This window comes from Xenopus tropicalis, chromosome 3 (assembly GCF_000004195.4).
Source record: "Xenopus tropicalis strain Nigerian chromosome 3, UCB_Xtro_10.0, whole genome shotgun sequence".
In the NCBI taxonomy this organism is placed as follows: domain Eukaryota; kingdom Metazoa; phylum Chordata; class Amphibia; order Anura; family Pipidae; genus Xenopus; species Xenopus tropicalis.
This window is the reverse complement of record NC_030679.2, coordinates 135,883,851-135,904,849: the sequence shown is the minus strand read 5'-3', so window position 1 is coordinate 135,904,849 and position 20,999 is coordinate 135,883,851. Positions and strand designations below refer to the sequence as shown.

At 43.3% G+C, this 20,999-nt stretch overlaps 12 non-coding genes across 12 annotated transcripts; 6 read left to right on the top strand and 6 right to left on the bottom strand.

Moving 5' to 3' along the window:
- The first annotated feature begins 876 nt into the window (after nucleotides 1-876).
- Nucleotides 877-949, top strand: trnak-cuu. The gene has a single exon. It is a non-coding gene; the product is annotated as a tRNA-Lys (tRNA).
- Nucleotides 950-1,826: 877 nt separating this feature from the next.
- trnam-cau lies at nucleotides 1,827-1,898 on the top strand. The gene has a single exon. It is a non-coding gene; the product is annotated as a tRNA-Met (tRNA).
- Nucleotides 1,899-3,123: 1,225 nt separating this feature from the next.
- Nucleotides 3,124-3,195, top strand: trnam-cau. Its single transcript has one exon. It is a non-coding gene; the product is annotated as a tRNA-Met (tRNA).
- A 2,431-nt stretch (nucleotides 3,196-5,626) lies between these two features.
- On the top strand, nucleotides 5,627-5,698 carry trnae-uuc. The gene has a single exon. It is a non-coding gene; the product is annotated as a tRNA-Glu (tRNA).
- An 893-nt stretch (nucleotides 5,699-6,591) lies between these two features.
- trnae-uuc lies at nucleotides 6,592-6,663 on the top strand. Its single transcript has one exon. It is a non-coding gene; the product is annotated as a tRNA-Glu (tRNA).
- A 1,095-nt stretch (nucleotides 6,664-7,758) lies between these two features.
- On the top strand, nucleotides 7,759-7,830 carry trnae-uuc. Its single transcript has one exon. It is a non-coding gene; the product is annotated as a tRNA-Glu (tRNA).
- A 347-nt stretch (nucleotides 7,831-8,177) lies between these two features.
- trnag-ucc lies at nucleotides 8,178-8,249 on the bottom strand. Its single transcript has one exon. It is a non-coding gene; the product is annotated as a tRNA-Gly (tRNA).
- Nucleotides 8,250-9,300: 1,051 nt separating this feature from the next.
- Nucleotides 9,301-9,372, bottom strand: trnag-ucc. Its single transcript has one exon. It is a non-coding gene; the product is annotated as a tRNA-Gly (tRNA).
- Nucleotides 9,373-10,006: 634 nt separating this feature from the next.
- Nucleotides 10,007-10,078, bottom strand: trnag-ucc. Its single transcript has one exon. It is a non-coding gene; the product is annotated as a tRNA-Gly (tRNA).
- A 1,768-nt stretch (nucleotides 10,079-11,846) lies between these two features.
- trnag-ucc lies at nucleotides 11,847-11,918 on the bottom strand. Its single transcript has one exon. It is a non-coding gene; the product is annotated as a tRNA-Gly (tRNA).
- Nucleotides 11,919-12,946: 1,028 nt separating this feature from the next.
- trnag-ucc lies at nucleotides 12,947-13,018 on the bottom strand. Its single transcript has one exon. It is a non-coding gene; the product is annotated as a tRNA-Gly (tRNA).
- Nucleotides 13,019-13,997: 979 nt separating this feature from the next.
- trnag-ucc lies at nucleotides 13,998-14,069 on the bottom strand. Its single transcript has one exon. It is a non-coding gene; the product is annotated as a tRNA-Gly (tRNA).
- Nucleotides 14,070-20,999: the final 6,930 nt, after the last annotated feature.

Here is a 20,999-nt window from a genome sequence, read left to right as displayed (position 1 = left end):
TTCTGTGTGCATCAGGTATGTCACACACATGATATCTGAAATTGTTAGGCCATGCAGGTACCAATAAAATCATATAAAACATAGTTGGTAGTGTAACATAGTGGTTAGAGTAAAGGTGGCCATACACGTGGCGATCCGACGATGTTTCGTACGACCAGCGGTCGCACGAAACATCGTAAGATCCGCCACACACCATTCAGGGCTGAATCGGCAGGTAAGGAGGTAGAAACAATAGGATTTCTACCTCCTTCTGCCGATTTAGCTCTGAAGGGAGAATTTTGGTCAGGCGCCTTCTATGGCGCCCGATCAAAATTTTCAAACTTGTCCGATCGGCGAGTCGTCCGATATCGGCAGCTTCCTGCGATATCGGTCGACTCGCCGACATGCCATACACTCACCGATTATCGTACGAAACGAGGTTTCGTACGATAATATCGGTGCGTGTATGGCCACCTTTAGGCACACTACCTACCTGCAACCTCCCATTGCAGCATTTACACCCTTTGTATCCATTGTATACAATCATGCCTCCCCATATGGTGACATCAGTGATGGGCAGGACAGCCATATAAATCACATGATGACAACAGGTCAGGTTGGAATATATGCAGGTTATTAAGCTGCAGGTAATCTTTGGGGGGAAAAGTAGCATTAGCCTAGAGGCTTAACTACAGAAGAAATCTCAATCCAAAAATGCCCCAGTCAAGTTTTCCAAGGAACAATGACCTTACTCTTGAGCTCATTGAATAAGGGGTGTTTTTAAACATGAAAAACTATTATTCTATATTTCCGATTAAAAATCAGGGGAACTTTATGTGGTATTCCCACCCTGGTATAGAACCAACAAATATTAAAAAAATAATACCAACAACCCCAGCCCGGCTAGCTCAGTCGGTAGAGCATGAGACTCTTAATCTCAGGGTCGTGGGTTCGAGCCCCACGTTGGGCGTGTGCTTGTTTTGAAATCATTACCAAAGCTGTAAAAGCGACAGTGAAAATATTTTATCTCCTAATTTAGTTATATAAACACAAAGTAATTATTAAAGACTCCAATAGAAATCAAGCACAAAGGCACATTATTTAAGCACTTTCATTATTTTCTAAGATTTAAAATAATAACTAATCTCTTATGGTCCCTAGATTTCCATTTCCAGTGCTTTTTGTCTCTTTTTCATATAACCCGAGATAAAATGCTTAGTTAAATCTATCTATCTATCTATCGATCTATCATTATTATTAACATTTATTTATTGGACATATAGAGTAACATATAAAGCAATCAATAACCGATACAAGAGGTGAAGAGAGCCCTGCCCAAAAGAGCTTACAATCAGTAATCAACAAAAAGCAGAGTGGCGCAGCGGAAGCGTGCTGGGCCCATAACACAGAGGTCGATGGATCGAAACCATCCTCTGCTAGTTTTTATATTTTATTTTTTTTTTAAAAATTCTAATACATAACATGGAACATATGTCAGGAACAATTCTTTGCCATTGCATTTAAATCCTTTACAAATACAAGGCTAGTGTTTTTAAATATTGTTGTTGTAAAACTTTTAATATATTATAACATAAAAGGAATTAAAAACATTTAAAAGGTATCTGATAAAGGGTAAGAATTTGATAAATAGGCAAGCACACTGGATCATGTGTTGCATTAAATGCACAATCTCACGTAAAGGAAAGCCTTACACATTAACACAGGAACTAAATAAATGGCTAGCAAATTAAGTTAAATATTATTAATAGATATATACAGAGGAACTAAATAATTGGCAAAATAGATACATATCAATTGACCACTCCATTTGCCCTTAACACATAGCAAGCAGAGTGGCGCAGCGGAAGCGTGCTGGGCCCATAACCCAGAGGTCGATGGATCGAAACCATCCTCTGCTAGTTTTTTTTTTTAAATTGAATATTTTCTAATATATTATTATTATTACTATTATTATTAATAACATGGATTTATAAAGCGCCAACATATTCCCCAAGCAAGATCAGAATAAAGCAATGTGAGAGGTGTGGCACAGGGTATTGCTTTTAGCAGCCTACTGAGGTCATGTTAAACTAAATGAGGGTAAGCAGTGCTGCAGTGACAGGGAATTCTTCCTTGCTTCAGGTTGAGTTTGTTACCTTGCAAACTTTTAGTGTCTTTCTTCTACTGGCAAAATTGTACAAGGTTATTTTCTTGTTGAATAATAGTAACAATAATAAATATCAAGGGCACACAGAATGCTCGGCATGGAAAATGCTTTGAAGTAACTGTGACTTGGGTTGTATATATGGACTTATTTTCAAGGATTTTTATTTTGTTTTTCATTAATTGTTTACAGACTATTAACACTATTGGAATGATGCCCCTTTCATGGATGTTACCTTATGGACAATGTTCTGATTATTGGGAAATGCTATTATGAATGAAGCATTGTACACTTTAAAAATAGTTACTAAAGAGTGTTTTAATGTTAAATATGCTAATTGCCCAATTTTATGCAATTCCAGCTGCCGATATCTGTCCTTTAGACTGATTCAGCAGGTTATTGGCCCATGTTTGGCACTAAAAACGGCCCCCCCAACCGGCATCTGGCCTGGTGGACACCTATACCCATCATTCTAATTTGATCGTTTAGCCCCAGGGAGAGATAAATCTGAGTATTATCAGCATAGAGGTGGTACTGAGAGGTATAAGAATTGATAAGTTTGGAAAGTGAGGAGGTAAAATAGTAAGGGGCCCAGGACAGAGCCTTGAGAAACCCAGACAGAAAAATAATGTATAAAATGGGACATATGTCAGGAATAATTCTTTGCCATTGCATTTAAATCTTTTAAAAAGTTAATATTTTATAAAATAAAGGGAATTAAAAACATTTGAAAGATATTCTGATAAGGGGGTAAGCACTTGATGAATAGACAAGCACACTGGATTATGTGTTGCATAAAATGCAGAATTGTATTTGGGAATAAAGGAAATAAAGGAAAGTCTTACACATTTACACAGGAACTAAATCAAAGGCTGACAAATTAATTTAAATATTATTTATAGATATATAAAGGGTATTTAAATGAATGACAAAATAGATACATATCAATTGACCACTCCATTTGCTAACAACACACAACAAGCAGAGTGGCGCAGCGGAAGCGTGCTGGGCCCATAACCCAGAGGTCGATGGATCGAAACCATCCTCTGCTAGTTTTTTTATTTGAATATTTTCTAATATATTATTATATATCAATTGACCACTCCTTATACATTTTTCACCCAACAAGCAGAGTGGCGCAGCGGAAGCGTGCTGGGCCCATAACCCAGAGGTCGATGGATCGAAACCATCTTCTGCTAGCTTTTTTTTTTTCAAACGTAATAATAGCATATAAGAGACGGAAAATTGGTGTCAAACAGATTTTAGCAAGGGCCAAAATTTAATACACTCATACAAAAATAGCCATGGAAAGCATTAGCAGAGATAGACTCCTCTTGTTTTACTTAGGTTGAACCTTCTTTAGAAATGCAGATGGTGTCTCACATTTTATCCATTATCTGAACGTTGATTGGGTCTGCTAATTCTGACTTTGTATCATGGGTTTACACACTTTATTTAGAGTTTTCTTAAATGATTATTAATTAATTACTAATCGGGACATTAGCAAGCAGGTATTTGCAAATTTTGTTATGCTACCCTGGCAAACGAATGGACATAAAGACAGCTCCATGGACAAAAGAATGCCTAAGCGGACATACAAGGACCTGCACATCTCTTGGTCACAATGTGGCCCCTAGCATTTCAGGACAGGCACAGCATGGCCCCTAGCATTTTGGGACAGGCACAGCGTGGCCCCTAGCATTTTGGGACAGGCACAGCATGGCCCCCAGCATTTTGGGACAGGCACAAAGTGGCCCCCGGCATTTCATGACAGGCACATTGTGGCCCATGTGGGATCTGTGGGAAGCCCACTGTGGACAGCCTTCAAAAGATCAGTTCAAAGTATTACGGAGCTATAAATAAGGTCACTCAGCAGAGGCAGCAGCATACCTATGTCATCAAGTAACAGATGGTATGCTTTCTGTGCATTTTTGACAATTGTTCCTCAGCATGTGTTTATAAAAGTGCAGCGGGAGCACAATTTTCATTACATGGTTTGGAAACCTATTTATTAAAACTATTTTCAGAAACCTCAATAGACAGCTACTTCGCAAGAACATCAATTTAATACTATATATATATATATATATATATATTATATAATACTATATTTATATACAACATATAAATATTAAGGGTAATGGCTCAGAGGGCTGGATCTGCTCACAAAACGAGAAGATATTGGATGAACAAATTACTGGCCTCCAGGCCAAAAGACCTGTAGGAAAGAACCAAAACTGACACCTTTAGGCTAGTGCCACAGGCCAATAATCTGCCCTTTCCTTTTAAACATCTGAAAGTTGTACCTGCACCCAGAAGCATTGCTTCAACCCAGATGCAGGCACATTCGAGCAGTTTCTAGCTGAAATACGCTGCATGCCTGCAGGCACAACTTTCATATTTTTAAAGCGGAGGGACAGATTCCCAGCCTGCGTCTATCTGCAGGCTTAGAATCCACTCTATGTTGCGCCATGTGGAAAAAGCTTAGGGCTATGACATGTGCCCACGATGAATCTCCTCTAATGCGGACTACTTATCTCCTGCAAATGCCTTGGGAAAACATATGTGGCACTTCGATTTTTTAAAGTTGCTTCATGAAACTCGTCTCCTGTGGTAGAGATTTATTGTGATTTATAAGTGACTAATCTCCACATATGTCCTTGCCTATGCAGTCCTAATGATGGATTTTTTCAAAGCATACCTGACTATGCCTTCATCAGGCTCCCAATTCAGTGAGTCAGCAGTCAGTTTGCTGAGTCAGCAGCATATGTTGCTACTGTCAGTCCAACTTCAAAAATGGTAAAGAAAAGTATCAAGCAATATATAGATTACACTAATTATTAACTGAACTATAATTTCAACCTATTATTAACTAATTTATACTTAGCATTATATTGTGTGCCATATTATGATTGGCTGAACTCTTTCCATATCAGCCAAGCTGCAGATTCTATTAAAAAAACAATGGATTGCCTTTTCATAAATTATGCAACTTTTACAGACTGAGCACTGTATGCAAAGTACATGAGTGTTCAAACACAAACTACCTATTATGTGTGTAATTGTTGTAAGTATACAAACGGCAAAAGTACCTATAAATTAAAACTTTTTTTTATTTTATTAAACGGAAATTCTGGAAAACACCTTCATTTTGCTGTTTTTCTTCCTGTTCCCTCTCCTTTCTATGCCAATTGCACCCAGTGCCTTGGCAGCATTCATGTTAGAAATAAATGATTCTTATTTTCTCTGGCTGAATTACCACAGCACAGAGACTGTGTGTCTTTATTGTGAAAATTTGATTTCAGGGCACTGCCTAGCAAAATGAAAGACAGTGGCAGGGAATTCTATGGAGAAAATGAAAAAGACGGGCCCGAAATGTAGTACTTACACCGTAAATTGGATTTGCCTTGAGAATAACTGTCATACAGGAAATAGAGCATGTCCCGAGCAAATAAACACACATAGGGTATCAAACTCCCAGGGTCCCATATGGTCTAGCGGTTAGGATTCCTGGTTTTCACCCAGGCGGCCCGGGTTCGACTCCCGGTATGGGAAACAAGGCTTTTGTGATTCCAATTTGTTTGCAAGCCTTTTAAAAGATCCACTGCCTAATCAATCAAGTTTTAGGCTGAGCGTTAGTAGAAGGAGACGCGTGCGAGATAGAAAAAGAGATAAGATGATGATCTGAAAGAGGAAAAGGCTCACTTTTAAATGTAGAAAGATCTAGATTTTTAGAAAAGACCAAATCTAGGAAATGACCATCCTTATGGGTAGCTGTATTAGTCCACTGTCGGAGATCAAAGGAGGAGGTTAGATGGAGAAATCGAGAGGGCCAGGGCTGAGAGGGGTCATCTATATGGCAATTGAAATCGCCTAAAATGATTGCAGGGGTGTCAGAGCATAGAAAAAAAGAGAGCCAGGATTCAAAGTCAGAGAGAAACGTAGCCAAGGATTTTGAAGAAGGAGGTCTGTAACCAACTGCCACCCGCACAGAGGGTGGAACAGCTGAACCGCATGCACCTCAAAAGAAGGAAACCTGAAAGTAGGAGGTATAGGGATTAGTTTAAACCGGCAATGAGGGGAGAGCAGAACCCCTACCCCTCCCCCACGGCCAGTAATGCGGGGAGTGTGAGAGAAGGAAAGACCGCCATAAGAGAGAGCTGCCTCAATAACATTATCCATTCTGAGAGAGCCAGGTCTCAGTTATGGCAAAAAGGTGAAAAGACTAGTAGCAAAACAGATCATGAATAAAAGCAGCTTTGTATAGGAGGGGCTAATGGGGAATTACATAGCTTAATTTCTGCACTGGACGAGCCAAATTTCCTTTTAAAAAACAATCAAACAAAAAATGTAGTACTTACACCGTAAATTGGATTTGCCTTGAGAATAACAGGAAAAAGAGCATGTCCCGAGCAAATCAACACACTTAGGGTGCTAAAATTCCAGGGTCCCATATGGTCTAGCGGTTAGGATTCCTGGTTTTCACCCAGGCGGCCCGGGTTCGACTCCCGGTATGGGAAACAAGGCTTTTGTGATTCCAATTGGTTTGCAAGCCTTTTGAAAGATCCACTGCCTAATCAATCCAGTGCATCTTCCATTTAATACTGCGGGCACAGAGCACATACCCTTGCAAGAAGTTGACCTGAGTTTGATTTCAGGCAAAATATGCAAAGTTAGGCTCTTGTAAAAGCTAATAACATAGCCTATTTTTTCCGCCATACCGATCAGCCTAAATAAAAATCCCTTATTTATGTAATTGAAGTTGAAGTTAACACATTTAATTTCACTTTTTTCTATCCATCCTGTTTAAAAAATGCAACACAAACATTATCAAGTACAAAGTGCTCAAGTACAAAGTGCTCACCACTATACCACCAACGCCAGATGTGCAACAAAATAACTACATAATAATTTGTACTACATAATAATTTGTACTACATAATAATTTGTACTACATAATAACTACATAATAATTTGTAGAGGCTAGGGGCAGGAGAGAGACGGGACGATAGTTAAAAGGGCAGGATGGGTCCAGTGTAGCCTTTTTAAGAATGGGTTTGACACATGCTTGTTTGAATAGAGAGGGAAAAGTAGCAGAAGCCAGAGAGGAATTGAATATGTGGGTAAGAGCTGGAGTAAGGGCAGGGGCACACTGTTTTAGTAGGGATGAGGGCATAGGATCCAGCGAGCAGGTAGTAGGCGGAGAGGAACGGAGAAGCTGAAAAACTTCAGATGAGATTGAAGGAGCTGAATACGGAGAGAGGAGATTTAGGAAGGTTGAGATTACCAGTATCTGAAGGTTGGGAAAATTGATTGCGGATAGAATCGACTTTGCTTATAAAGAAGTCAGGGGTATAGGGCAGTATTGAGGCACACCATGAGAAATTTATAGTGGAGGAAGACAGCTTTCATGCGTGATTTCCTCCAAATGCGCTCAGCAGATCATGCATAGGAGTGCAGAAATCAAGTCTGAGGGTTAAACCAGGGACGGGGATTGCGGGCACGACTGCATTTCGGCTGCAGGGGGCATGGGTGTTAATTACGGATGATAAAATAGAGTTGTAGGTATTTACCAGTAACTCAGGATCAACACTTAGGGTGTTGAAATCCCAGGGTCCCATATGGTCTAGCGGTTAGGATTCCTGGTTTTCACCCAGGCGGCCCGGGTTCGACTCCCGGTATGGGAAACAAAGCTTTTGTGATTCCAATTGGTTTGCAAGCCTTTTGAAAGATCCACTGCCTAATCAATTCAGTGCATCTTCCATTTAATACTGCAGGTACAGAGCACATACCCTTGCAAGAAGTTGACCTGGGTTTGATTTCAGGCAAAATAGCCTATTAGCCTATTTTTTTCGCCGTACTGATCAGCCTAAAGAAAAATCCCTTATTTATGTAATTGAAGTTGAAGTTAACACATTTAATTTCACTTTTTTCTATCCATCATGTTCAATAAATGCAACACAAACATTATCAAGTACAAAGTACACTGAAGAATAATGGAAATGAAACCCAAGCACAAAACTAAAGTGATCATTGCGTTGGCCGGGAATCGAACCCGGGTCAACTGCTTGGAAGGCAGCTATGCTCACCACTATACCACCAACGCCAGATGTGTAACAAACTAACTACATAATAATTTGTACTGTATCCTACCTCCACTGGATCCTAACCAACCCCCAAAACATTTCACCCTAGCTTTGCAGCACATCAGTTCCTGAAAATCCTGCCCACCCCCAGTCTCCCTCTTGCCTTTAGTAGGTCCTGAATGCTAATTTCACAGGCGCAGGGAGCATTTCATGACACGAGTGCATTGTACGATGATGTAACATAGTAACACAGTAAGTTTGGTTGAAAAGGGATACACGTCCTTAACCTTAACAACACATGCCCAAAGATGCGCTCTGAGGCCACAATGATTCCCCAAGAGACAGTCTTAAGGGGTTGACAGCTCTGTGTCTGTCTAGTGGGATTTTTATCTGCAACCACCATTTGATGGATATTAAATGGTCAGCTTAAGTGTCAGCTAAAGCTTCCCATCTGCCATAGGCCCAGTGGCAGATTAAGAGGGGGCAGGGTGGGGTGAGACCTGGACAAGGCATTGCCCAGGCTTTTTAAGTAGCCTAGATTGCTTTTGCAGTGGTTGTTTGATGACTCTCATGCAATAAACAGATATGGTTTTGGGTGCTTTTAATACGTTGTTACACCTTTGTGTAGGAGGGGTTAACAGGGAATTACAGAGCTCAATTTCATTCTCTGCACTGGACGAGCCAAATTTCCTTTTAAAAAACAATCTTACCTTGTCTTATGTCTACCGTGCCCTGGCAACCATACCTTATTTCATTTACTCTAAGGTTAAAAATGTAGTTCATTTTCCCATGATGACACACAATTCAATACACAATCCTTTACATACCTTGCAAGACACCAACAAGTGTGATGCACAACCTAAAGAAAAATGAGGCTGCATTCCTATTTGATATTTTTCAAACACATTTTTGATTCTATTTATTTTTTATCTAAAGTGTTGAGCGCAAACATAAAAATATTTATCTTATAAGATTATTCAAACTATGCAAAACAGACCTCCATTTATAATAAAATAACAACTTACTGTATTGACTGTACATGGAACCCAAATAGGAAATTAAAAACTTTGCTGCGTTGGCCGGGAATCGAACCCGGGTCAACTGCTTGGAAGGCAGCTATGCTCACCACTATACCACCAACGCCAGATACACAAAGAGTAACTATAGACTAGTTTATATTGTTCCTCCCACTTTTCCTAACTCGCCCCCTGAGCTAAACACCCTTTTGAAGATACATGCCACATGGACAAGTCTGGCATTTCTCCTGTAGCAGCACTACAACTCCCAGCATTCCACGCCATCTAAGTTAATACTAAATTCTGGGCGTTGTAGTTCTGCTATATGGATCACCAGAAGAAAAATTGAAAAGCAGGTTGACCAAAAGAGGAGCTTGGCTGGCTTCCATCCCATTATCCAGAAATAGAAATGTTGCGGCTTAGGAATGGCAGCAGGCATGCCAGATTGTGCTTCAACAGGGTGAAAAGTTTAGGGGGGTTGCAGCACCTAGGTTGTCATACGCTGTCTGTCTGTGAAGGAATAAATGTAGAAATCTGTGTTGTTTAGTCAACACGCCTGCACCATTAACATTTTTTTATTTGCACTCTACTGGGTTAAAATGCAACATTCAAATCGCTTGAAAGCAGAGTAAAGCTTGTACACAAGTGCTTGGATTAGCTTTGTATGTCTCCACTGTCAATATTGTTGCCTCTTTTGTCTAAATATAAAAACTTACTGCATTGACTGTAAATGACACTTAAGTATACAAGTAAAACATTATTGCGTTGGCCGGGAATCGAACCCGGGTCAACTGCTTGGAAGGCAGCTATGCTCACCACTATACCACCAACGCCTGATGCCCCCCCAAACACCTATAGAATAATTTGTACAGGTATGGGATCCCTTATCCGGAAACCCATTATTCAGAAAGTTCCCAATTACGGAAAGGCCATCTCCCATAGACTCCATTATAAGCAAATAATTCTATTTTTTTTCTCTGTAATAATAAAACAGCTCTCCCCCCCCCCAGTGACTTCCTCCAGATCTCCTCAGCTTCCCCCTTCCCAGCTACTTCCTCCAGCTGCCCTCAGCTTCCCCCATCCCAGCGATTACCTTTGGCTCCCCTCAGCTTCCCCCATCCCAGCGATTACCTCCGGCTCCCCTCAGCTTCCCCCATCCCAGCTACCTCCTCCGGCTTCCCTGCGGCAGCATCCTCCAGCTCCCCCGCCAGCGTCTTCTTCCGTCTGCGTCCTCTTGTTATGTGCCGGCTCCCGCTGCAGCTGAAGATTTTATAAGGTTGCGTCCCATGCGTGCGTACGCACGGGGCGCAACCAATCAGATTTCCCGCTGACCACCAATGACAGGGCCCGGAGTTCTTTAAAGGGGGCCCGAGCTATAAAAAAAAAAAAAAAAAACTGTATCACGGCCGGGCCCCCTTTAAAGCGACCATCGTCCGGGCCCGGGACAACTCTCCCCCCTGTGGGCGGCCCTGCCCGAGCATTCTTTGGTCTTGCATCCTCCCTCCCACTACCCTACACACCTCTAAAATATTTCACACTGTTAACAACTCAGAATGGTAAACACCACATATTTAACTTCTGACCCTCATTGTGTAGTAGGACTACAACTCCAGTTCTGCACCATCTAAACTAGTGAACAATCATGTGAATTGTCTAAGTTCTGCTACACCAGGAGTGCCAAAAACTGTACATGTGGTTTGTATCTTCTATAATCCTGAGTTTCATGCTTTAACAGGGTGAAATTTCTGGGGGGGGGGGCAGCTGCAGTTTTGCAGCGCCTGGATTGCCAAATGTTGCCTGTCTCTGGGCAAGCAATATATGGCAGCCTCACAAAACACAAAGGGTTCAGAGGTAGGAGTATGATAGCTACGTCATAACTCTATTTCACCCACTGTACCTGTGGCCACCACAACAAGATGCAGACAAAGCTACTGTATGAATGGGGAGCTTGGAGAATCTGATCACCATCCAGTGACAGGACCCCCTTTGGAGTACATTTTACAAATCACTTAAAAAAATCACTTTTGGTTAAGTGTATCCATCCTACAATATAACTCCAAATACCCTAAGGCTGGTGGCACACAGGGTGTTTTGTCTATTTCTGCCATCTACTGCAAATCGATCACCATAGTGAATTGCCATAAAGGCTGCCATGCCAAAGCAAGAGTCTTTACGCCAATCCCTTCCCGTACCAATCAGCTGAACAAAAGAAGCTGCTTGGATGAGTAGTGCAACATCTTCAATGATAACGCCAGCAAGTCCAGCTTGTCTAGATTTCCTTCTACCAGATATACTATAACCTGGATGAATGAAAACATAAGACATCCTAAATATAATGTCAGGAATCTACTAAACTGTTTTAAACCAGGTATGCATTGATTTACCAAATCAAAAGTGCTGTGTAGATAACCCCGAATTAAAATTCTGCATAAGAATGTCATGGCTGACACTGAGCAACCTCTATGCATATTATGTGTCATACAACCCCAAACACAAACCCCAGTAAAAAGTCTCTAGACAACAAACATTATATGAGTACAAACTACATTGAAGAATAAAAATATACTGTAACGAAAGAAATTTAAAAAAAAAAAGGTTCACTGCGTTGGCCGGGAATCGAACCCGGGTCAACTGCTTGGAAGGCAGCTATGCTCACCACTATACCACCAACGCCAGATGTGCAACAAAAAAACTACATAATAATTTCAAAAGAATTTTCAAAAATTCTAGAATTCAAAACGGTTACATTTGTCTTTCTACCAAACTGCAGTTATGCTAAACATAGTGATTTTGAAAACCGGTCCAACATGTCATAAAACATCATAAATATGACTGCCAGTTTGTGAGTGTGCAAGTGCCACTTACTTGTGAAAACAGCAGGCTGGAGAGGGAAGAAAAGCTGCAGGAACTGGAAGAGGCCTCCATCGCACACAGTATGCTGCTGCCTACAGGTGATCGTGCCCAAGGGCCCGCTTCTTGCCTAGGGGCTCATGAATGAGTGGGGAACATAGGAGATGTGGCGTCAACCCCTTCCCCTTATAGCAGGGATCCCCAACCTTTTCTTACTTGTGAGCCATGTATAAAGTGTTGGGGAGCCACACAAGCATGAAAAGTTTCTTGGGGATGCCAAATAAGGGCTGTGATTGGCTGTTCGGTAGCCCCATGGACTGCTGGCCTGCAGGAGGCTCTGCTTGGAGTAAAATGGTGTCTCTGTGCTTCTAAAACTTGCCTTCAAGTGTATTTATAAATACACGTTAATAATAAAAGCACTTAAAGGGTTAAAATGCAATCCCCATGCTTGAGTCATATGATTTCAGGCGCTTTAAAGGCTGCACATCCACATTCCGCAGCAGTTCCCAAACCCAGAGCTTTAGTATACAAGCTTCGCGCTTGAGTCATCTGCTTTCAGGTGCACTAAACATTGCATTTTAACCCTTTACACCTTGTGTTTCGGGTTGGGTGGCTACGGCCCCTGGGCGGCCATCGTTAATTTCATTCAATCTAAGGTTAAAAGGTACAATTCACATTCTCATAATGAAAACACAATTTAATACACAATCCAAAATAATGTTAATTTTATTTCTTTTCGCAAAACTTGGGTTTCACTAAATTTGCACGGCTCCATAGCCAATAATGTTGCCAACCAAAAAGAAAGTGAGGATATATCCCAAGCGTGTTCAGTAAAATGAAAAAAACATTGCTGCGTTGGCCGGGAATCGAACCCGGGTCAACTGCTTGGAAGGCAGCTATGCTCACCACTATACCACCAACGCCAGATGTGCAACAAAATTACTACATGATAATTTCAAAAACTCCAGAATTCGAAACAGTTACATTTGTATACCAAACTGCAAAGTTATGCTAAACATAGTGATTTTTATAAAACTTCAAAAACCGTTTTGTAATGTCATAAAACATCCTAAATATGAACGTCAGTCTGTGAGTGTGCAAGTGTCACTTACTTGTGAAAACAGCAGACTGGAGAGGCTGAAGAGGGAAGAAAGGCTGCAGGAACTGGAAGAGGCCTCCATCGCACACAGTATGCTGCTGTCTCCAGGCCTCCTGGTGATCGTGCCCAAGGGCCCGCTTGTTGCCTAGGGGCTCGAGAATGAGTGGGGAACATAGGAGCTGTTGTGTCAACCCCTTCCCCTTATAGCAGGGATCCCCAACCTTTTCTTAATTGTGAGCCACACTTACATGTATAAAGTGTTGAGGAGCCACACAAGCATGAAAAGTTTCTTGGGGATGCCAAAAAAGGGCTGTGATTGGCTGTTCGTTAGCCCCATGTGGGCTGCTGGCCTGCAGGAGGCTCTGCTTGGAGTAAAATGGTGTCTCTGTGCTTCCAAAACTTGCCTTCAAGTGTATTTATAAATACACATTAATAATAATAACAGCACTTAAAGGGTTAAAATGCAATCCTCATGTTTGAGTCATATGATTTCAGGCTCTTTAAAGGCTGCACATCACAGATTCTATGTTCTGCAGCACTTCCCAAACCCAGAACTTCGCACTTGAGTCATCTGCTTTCAGGTGCTCTGAACACTGCATTTTAACCCTTTACACCCCACTTGTGTTTTGGGTTGGGCGGCCATCGTTCATTTCATTCAATCTGAGGTTAAATTTTCATAAATAAATACACAATTTAATACATCCCTAGCAGATATATTTCATGTTTAGAAACTTTTTCTTACACATATTTGATTGTAATTAATCTTGTTATTCAGAATGTTCAGTAAAATGAAAAAACATTACTGCGTTGGCCGGGAATCGAACCCGGGTCAACTGCTTGGAAGGCAGCTATGCTCACCACTATACCACCAACGCCAGATGTACAGAAATTTACTATATAACAGTTTGAACTGTCTTACTCGCCTCCTCCTTTTTTCCCTCTCCATCCACAAATCTTTTCAAACTGTCAAAGCAATTCAGCTTTAAAGACCACACAGTAGCAATGTGCGGATCGAGCAAAAACTCGTCTTGCACCGACCCTAACCCGCCCGATCCCAACCCGGCTTCTGCCCTGTATTTATAGACCCGTGCCCGACCCAACCCGCCCATTTTGTGCCATCATTGCGGGGTGGGTTGGGCGCAGGTCTATAAATACAGGGCAGAAGCCGGGTCGGCTAGGGCTATGTAATCTATAAAGGCTGGAGCAGGCAGATGTCTAACCAAACTAGCTGTTAGCAGTCAGTAACCAAACAGTGACTTGAGTGGGACATAACTGTTAAGCATTTGAATCTGACCTGTGTGCTCACAAACTAACTGAACATTTATGAACATTGGTGATCCCCCCTAAAGTCACTGACTAACTAAAAGGTTAGAGAGCTGAAAGCAGGAAGTCGAGTTCTGGCTATTATGTTAGACATCTTCCCACTCCAGACTTTAGATTACATTTTTACCTAACTAAATTTATTACAAATATCTGTTATCTTGCGCAGTCTATCCATTTTATCCAGTTTCATTTTTACATTGAACTGTTCCTTTAAAGGAACAGTATTGCTCCCAGCTGCCTTTTGTTTCCTGAGCTGGTAATAAACTGTACTTACCTCCTACCTGCTGGTAGAATGTTTACTTGGTCTGAGATGTGGGGAGCATAAAGGGTTTAAAATACAAACAAACAGCAAAAACAAGTATATGCAAAATTGGAAAATCTAAGCACATGCAGCACATAGTAAATAGGAGTATTTTAAGCTTATATCATCTTTCCTGGGATCACTCATTGCTACAAAATATACCAAGGCAAGATATTTGTTTTTATAGTAGTAGCGTGTAACACAAAAGGACAGCCTGTTGCACTCCCAGGTACAATTCATGACTTCACATGGGTGGGATGCTGAGTATTAGGCATGTTGCCCACATGAAGGGTTATGTAAGAACTATGAGGACTGACTGTTAGGTTTCCCAGGAACCATGGGGTAGCGTAGTTCCAACTAGATAACTTACTGTAATAGGGGCATGGGCAGGTCCAGACAGGGATTCTGCAGAGAAGCCCAAACAGCCCCCCCCCCATAGGCCCAATAAATAGTGAGTGTCTATGGCATCTTACAGCAGCCCCTCTGGCATTTGCCTGAACCCACAGATTGCCAGTCCGGGCCTGATTTTCAGTACACAGAGGCCCAAACAGCCCCCCATAGGCCCAATAAATAGTGAGTGTCTATGGCACCTTACAGCAGCCCCTCTGGCATTTGCCTGAACCCACAGATTGCCAGTCCGGGCCTGATTTTCAGTACACAGGGGCCCAAACAGCCCCCCCATAGGCCCAATAAATAGTGACTGTCTATGGCATCTTACAGCAGCCCCTCTGGCATTTGCCTGAACCCACAGATTGCCAGTCCGGGCCTGATTTTCAGTACACAGAGGCCCAAACAGCCCCCCCATAGGCCCAATAAATAGTGAGTGTCTATGGCACCTTACAGCAGCCCCTCTGGTATTTGCCTGAACCCACAGATTGCCAGTCCGGGCCTGATTTTCAGAACACAGAGGCCCAAACAGCCCCCCCATAGGCCCAATGGACTGTTTATGGCATCTTAAGGTGCCCATACACTATAAGATCCGCTCGCTTGGCAATGTCGCCAAGCGAGCGGATCTTCACCCGATATCCCCAACTACGGGTGGGCGATATCGGGTAGCAAGCTGCTTTAAAAAAAAATAATCCGATCGTTTGGCCCTGGGGCCAAACGATCGGATTACATTTGCGCTTATGGGGCAGTCGGACCGCATTGGCTCGTTGATGCGGTCCCCGATCCGACCGGATTTTCTAACCTGGCCGATCGAGATCTGGCCAATTTCAGGCCAGATATCGATCGCCCAGGCAGCTCTGTTCTGCCCATACACGGGCCGATTAGCTGCCGAATCGGTCCAAGGGACCGATATCAGCAGCTATAGTCGGCCCGTGTATGGCCACCTTTACAGCAGCGCCTCTGGCATTTGCCTGCCAGAATCCACACACTGCCAGTCCGGGCAGGGTCAGACTGAGCCAATGGGACAGTGGGAAAAAAACATGGTGGTCCCTGAACTCGGTAGACCCCGGCCCTCACCACGGCAGCCATTTCCACCCTCACCCCCAAAGAATGTGCCACAAGCTAAAGTAACATGGTGATGCGACACAGCGTGCCTGGGATGGAGGATGCACACCTACGGCTTGGGAAGGCATCCGTGGTGGGCCCTGGACAACCCAGTTCAATGCCGGGACTGGAATGTGGGAAAATCACAGTGAGACAAGTAGTAGCAAGAAAGCTAACTGATGGCTAAAGCTGCCTGTACACTTAAGCATTCACTCCTTGGGCAGTTACCAATCAAACAGATCTTTACCCAAGATCCCTGTGCCAAATCAGGCTGATCAGGGCACATGAAGACCAATTTTCAGCCAGACAAGGTCTGCACCAAATCCACTATTTTCAGATTCGGCCAAACACCGAATGCTTTGTAAAAAAACTTGGCTGAATACTGAACCAAATCCTAATTTGCATATGTAAATTAGGACAGGGAAGGGTTAAAGAGCGCCGCGTGCTGTGTGTTTATGTGACAAAAACTCACGTGACTTTAAACAGATACTGACACCAGAAACTAAACTTTGTTATATCTATCATAACACCGTCTTTGCATATTATTTATAATTTATCTTAAAAGTATTGCCCAATGCTTTTACATTCCCTATCTGATCCCCATGTTCCTCTATGAGGGGGCGGCCATATTGGTGCAGCAGGAGGCCGTTAGCATTACAAGCTGTAACTGACAGGCTGAGAAGGGACAGTCATGTTGGCAAAAGTCAAGTTTAGGGACTTCAAGTAACAATTACATACAAAAGCAGCCCTATCAGTGAAAACCATCAACATGACCTATAGGTAACTTCGTATGTACATTCATATGTTGAAGAGTTTTTTTTGTGTCGGTATCACTGTGTAAGTACTGCCAAGAAACAGTCTGCATTTTCAATATTTCTAGGCCACACCCCCTACTATGTATGCTACCCACAATTCCCCTGCACACACACAACTCCATACATATTTGTGTGGGTGTGAGCAACCTGATTGGTTCTTACAGGGCCTGTCTTCTATGTTTTTGGTTAGCTTTAGCATGTGTACTTGAAATGGAAATAAAGACATATGAGGCTCATTTACTAATATAGGAGCTTGTTTGGATCAATCTACTGCAAGTTAAAAACATGAAAGCAAAGCTCTGATTGGTTTATAGAATTGTTAGTACATCCGTCCTTGTGCGTATTTAAAAGCCATGACACTGCTTCCTGATCACCCCCTGTACTGACTGTCATAACATTTTGGCTGATACATTATATAGGTACAAGTAGGGGTTGGGTGGCTTTTTAGCAAGTGAGGGAATACAGGGGTAGGGGAGATAGCTCTCAGTACAAGTGAGGGAATACAGGGGTATGGGAGATAGCTCTCAGTACAAGTGACGGAATACAGGGGTAGGGGAGATAGCTCTCAGTACAAGTGAGGGAATACAGGGGTAGGGGAGATAGCTCTCAGTACAAGTGAGGGAATACAGGGGTATGGGAGATAACTCTCAGTACAAGTGAGGGAATACAGGGGTAGGGGAGATAGCTCTCAGTACAAGTGAGGGAATACAGGGGTATGGGAGATAGCTCTCAGTACAAGTGAGGGAATACAGGGGTAGGGGAGATAGCTCTCAGTACAAGTGAGGGAATACAGGGGTATGGGAGATAGCTCTCAGTACAAGTGAGGGAATACAGGGGTATGGGAGATAGCTCTCAGTACAAGTGAGGGAATACAGGGGTATGGGAGATAGCTCTCAGTACAAGTGAGGGAATACAGGGGTATGGGAGATAGCTCTCAGTACAAGTGAGGGAATACAGGGGTATGGGAGATAGCTCTCAGTACAAGTGAGGGAATACAGGGGTATGGGAGATAGCTCTCAGTACAAGTGAGGGAATACAGGGGTAGGGGAGATAGCTCTCAGTACAAGTGAGGGAATACAGGGGTATGGGAGATAGCTCTCAGTACAAGTGAGGGAATACAGGGGTAGGGGAGATATAGCTCTCAGTACAAGTGAGGGAATACAGGGGTAGGGGAGATAGCTCTCAGTACAAGTGAGGGAATACAGGGGTATGGGTGATAGCTCTCAGTACAAGTGAGGGAATACAGGGGTAGGGGGGATAGCTCTCAGTACAAGTGAGGGAATACAGGGGTAGGGGAGATAGCTCTCAGTACAAGTGAGGGAATACAGGGGTAGGGGAGATAGCTCTCAGTACAAGTGAGGGAATACAGGGGTATGGGAGATAGCTCTCAGTACAAGTGAGGGAATACAGGGGTAGGGGGGATAGCTCACAGTACAAGTGAGGGAATACAGGGGTAGGGGAGATAGCTCTCAGTACAAGTGAGGGAATACAGGGGTAGGGGGGATAGCTCACAGTACAAGTGAGGGAATACAGGGGTATGGGTGATAGCTCTCAGTACAAGTGAGGGAATACAGGGGTAGGGGGGATAGCTCTCAGTACAAGTGAGGGAATACAGGGGTAGGGGAGATAGCTCTCAGTACAAGTGAGGGAATACAGGGGTAGGGGAGATAGCTCTCAGTACAAGTGAGGGAATACAGGGGTATGGGAGATAGCTCTCAGTACAAGTGAGGGAATACAGGGGTAGGGGAGATAGCTCTCAGTACAAGTGAGGGAATACAGGGGTAGGGGAGATAGCTCTCAGTACAAGTGAGGGTTACAGGGGTAGGGGAGATAGCTCTCAGTACAAGTGAGGGAATACAGGGGTATGGGAGATAGCTCTCAGTACAAGTGAGGGAATACAGGGGTAGGGGAGATAGCTCTCAGTACAAGTGAGGGAATACAGGGGTAGGGGGGATAGCTCTCAGTACAAGTGAGGGAATACAGGGGTAGGGGGGATAGCTCTCAGTACAAGTGAGGGAATACAGGGGTATGGGAGATAGCTCTCAGTACAAGTGAGGGAATACAGGGGTAGGGGAGATAGCTCTCAGTACAAGTGAGGGAATACAGGGGTAGGGGAGATAGCTCTCAGTACAAGTGAGGGAATACAGGGGTATGGGAGATAGCTCTCAGTACAAGTGAGGGAATACAGGGGTATGGGCGATAGCTCTCAGTACAAGTGAGGGAATACAGGGGTATGGGAGATAGCTCTCAGTACAAGTGAGGGAATACAGGGGTATGGGAGATAGCTCTCAGTACAAGTGAGGGAATACAGGGGTAGGGGAGATAGCTCTCAGTACAAGTGAGGGAATACAGGGGTAGGGGAGATAGCTCTCAGTACAAGTGAGGGAATACAGGGGTATGGGAGATAGCTCTCAGTACAAGTGAGGGAATACAGGGGTATGGGAGATAGCTCTCAGTACAAGTGAGGGAATACAGGGGTAGGGGGGATAGCTCTCAGTACAAGTGAGGGAATACAGGGGTAGGGGAGATAGCTCTCAGTACAAGTGAGGGAATACAGGGGTAGGGGGGATAGCTCTCAGTACAAGTGAGGGAATACAGGGGTATGGGAGATAGCTCTCAGTACAAGTGAGGGAATACAGGGGTAGGGGAGATAGCTCTCAGTACAAGTGAGGGAATACAGGGGTAGGGGAGATAGCTCTCAGTACAAGTGAGGGAATACAGGGGTAGGGGAGATAGCTCTCAGTACAAGTGAGGGAATACAGGGGTATGGGGGATAGCTCTCAGTACAAGTGAGGGAATACAGGGGTAGGGGAGATAGCTCTCAGTACACTGTAGGGGTACATAGCAGAATAGGGGGTACTATAGGGGTACATAGGAGAATAGGGGGTACTATAGGGGTACATAGCAGAATAGGGGGTACTATAGGGGTACATAGGAGAATAGGGGGTACTATAGGGGTACATAGCAGAATAGGGGGTACTATAGGGGTACATAGCAGAAAGGGGTACTATAGGGGGTACATAGCAGAATAGGGGGTACTATAGGGGGTACATAGCAGAATAGGGGGTACTATAGGGGTACATAGCAGAATAGGGGGTACTATAGGGGTACATAGCAGAATAGGGGGTACTATAGGGGGTACATAGCAGAATAGGGGGTACTATAGGGGTACATAGCAGAATAGGGGGTACTATAGGGGTACATAGCAGAAAAGGGGATACTATAGGGGTACATAGCAGAATAGGGGGTACTATAGGGGTACATAGCAGAATAGGGGAACATAGCAGAATAGGGGGTACTATAGGGGTACATAGCAGAATAGGGGGTACTATAGGGGGTACATAGCAGAATAGGGGGTACTATAGGGGTACATAGCAGAATAGGGGGTACTATAGGGGTACATAGCAGAATAGGGGGTACTATAGGGGTACATAGCAGAATAGGGGATACTATAGGGGTACATAGCAGAATAGGGGGTACTATAGGGGGTACATAGCAGAATAGGGGGTACTATAGGGGTACATAGCAGAATAGGGGATACTATAGGGGTACATAGCAGAATAGGGGGTACTATAGGGGTACATAGCAGAATAGGGGGTACATAGCAGAATAGGGGGTACTATAGGGTACATAGCAGAATAGGGGGTACTATAGGGGTACATAGCAGAATAGGGGATATTATAGGGGTACATAGCAGAATAGGGGTACTATAGGGGGTACATAGCAGAATAAGGGGTACTATAGGGGTACATAGCAGAATAGGGGATACTATAGGGGTACATAGCAGAATAGGGGGTACTATAGGGGTACATAGCAGAATAGGGGATACTATAGGGGTACATAGCAGAATAGGGGGTACTATAGGGGTACATAGG